General features: G+C 40.7%; 1 non-coding gene across 1 annotated transcript; it reads left to right on the top strand.

The window, feature by feature from the left end:
• Positions 1-403: 403 nt before the first annotated feature.
• Positions 404-505, top strand: LOC122709721. The gene has a single exon (XR_006345693.1). It is a non-coding gene; the product is annotated as a U6 spliceosomal RNA (small nuclear RNA).
• The last annotated feature ends 1,884 nt before the right edge of the window (positions 506-2,389 follow it).

Below are 2,389 nucleotides of genomic sequence, written 5' to 3'. Positions count from 1 at the left end.
CCAGTGGTCCGGACTCCAAGTTTCCACTGCTGGGGCCTAGGTTTGATCCCTGGTTGGGAAAATAAGATCCTGCAAGCCCCACAGTGTGCCAACAAAAACAACAAAAATGTCAATGTCACAAGGGAAAAAAAAAAAAGACGAGAGAGAAATAGTCTAGAACTGTGCTATCCAACAGAAATGTAATGTGAGCTACATATGCAATTTAAAATTGTTAAATAGCTACAGGTAAAACTAATTTTAATAATGTATTTTTAGCCCAATACATTCAATGTATTATTATTTCAATATGCAATCAATATACAGAGTTACTGATAAAATAATGTACCTTTTTTGTGTGCACTAAGTCTTGAGTACACTCAATTTGGGCCAGCCATATTTCAAGGGCTCAAGAGCCATATACAGTGCTTGCTTTGGCAGTGCATAGGCTAAAACTGGAATGATACAGAGATTAGCATGGCCCCTGTGGAAGAATGACATGCAAATTTGTGAAGTATTCCACATTTGTCTGACATATATACACCACTGTATATAAAACAGGTAACTAATAAGAACCTGCTGTATAGCACAGGGAACTCCACTCAGTACTTTGTAACAGCTTATTTAGGAAAAGAATCCAACAAAAATATAGCGTGGATGTTGTATATGTGTAACTGAATCACTGTGCTATACACCTGAAGCTAACACAACATTATAAATCAACTATACTCCAAAAAAGAGTCACATGCAACTGGGGACTTCTGATTTGAATGGCACAGCTCTAGAGTAAAGAAGGCTGGGGGTTCAGTGGTTAAGACTTCGCCTTCCAGTGCGGGTTTGATCTCTGATCAGGGAACTAAGATCCCACATACCACATGCCTCGTGGCCAAAAAAACGAAACATAAAACAGAAGCAATATGTAGCAAACTCAATAAAGGCTTTAAAAATGATCCACATCAAAATAAAATAAAAGAAAGATGACTAAAGAGACAGTCACCAAATGAAATGTGGGATCCTGTATTGGAACCGCATATCTAATTGGAGAAAGTGTAGGCTGTATATGAGATACTATTATTATATGTATGGGAAAGTTCTTGGTAATAATAGTAGTTAGTTATATAAAGTGTATGTGTGTGTTCAGTTGCTCAGTTGTGTCTGGCTTTGTGTGACCCTCTGGATTGTAGCCCACCAGGCTTCTCTGTCCATGGGATCTCTCAAGTAAGAATACTAGAGTGTATTGCCATGCCCTCCTCCAGGGGATCTTCCCAATCCAAGGATCCAACTTGCGTCTCCTGTGTCTGCGGCATTGCATGTGGATTCTTTACCGCTGAAAGAATGATGCTATCCTTAGGAGATATATGCTAAAGTAATTGAGTGTCAAGTATAATGCTTGCAACTTACTTTTAAATGGTTGGACAGTGGTGCTAAGTTGATAAATAGAGATTGAAATCGATACAGATATATAGAGGAAGGGCGCAAATACTAACAATTGGTGAATCTAGGGAAAGAATATTCAGATATTTATTGTACTGTTTTTTCCAAACTTTTTTACAGTTTGATAGGCCTGAGAGAAAAAATAGATTATAATAATGATAATGACATTTTAGATTCTTTACAGTTTACAGCATATTTTCATATATATTGTGAATTTAATCCTTTCAAAGTCTATGAAGGTAGATATTTGGCATGTTTGACCTTTGTTTCATAATAAAAAAACAAAAACAAAAACATTTCTTTGGTGCCTAAACACATGCCAGGCATGACACATACATTTTCTCTTTTAATTTTTCAAAGGACTCCCAGAGGCAGGTGGGGTCTCTCCCATTCACAACACCTGCCATCTGGGGCTTTGGTAGGTCAGGAGATTGCCAGGGTCACAATCTGGGCAAGCTCTAGAGGAAGGGTTTAAATGCATCTCTGTCCCCTTCTGGGGACTGAGCTCTTTTCTCTCTTTGCCTCCTGTTTGTAAGTCCTATTTCACAAATGTAGAAATGGGAGGCCCAGAGAAGTCAAGTGACTTTTTCAAAGTCACACAGCTGCCAAGGGGCAAAAGCAGAAGTCAAACCCAGCCTTCACTCTGTCTCCAATTCCACAGCTCTTTTTCCGCAGCAGCCGAACCAGTGGAATGGCCCCTCCCCTCCAGTGAATGCCCTGAAGTCAGTCTGGGCTCTAATGGGGTGGCTCATGTGAGAAGAAATCTTGGAGAAAGGGCCCTTGGCACAGGAAGTGAGTTGAGTTGTTGAAGTGGTGCCAAGGAAAGGTCCGCGATCTGAGAGCAGGCCTGGCTGCAGAGAAGCTTTGTGAAAACGAGAGCTCCACTGCAGTAAGTCATCTGATGCTCTGATTAAGAAGCATGAGTTGCCACACCATGTGATGGGGTGGCCCTAAGCTCCAGCCCTGGAGGCATGACCTG

This window comes from Cervus elaphus, chromosome 15 (assembly GCF_910594005.1).
Source record: "Cervus elaphus chromosome 15, mCerEla1.1, whole genome shotgun sequence".
NCBI classification, from domain to species: Eukaryota; Metazoa; Chordata; class Mammalia; order Artiodactyla; family Cervidae; genus Cervus; species Cervus elaphus.
This window is presented reverse-complemented; position numbering and strand designations above follow the sequence as displayed.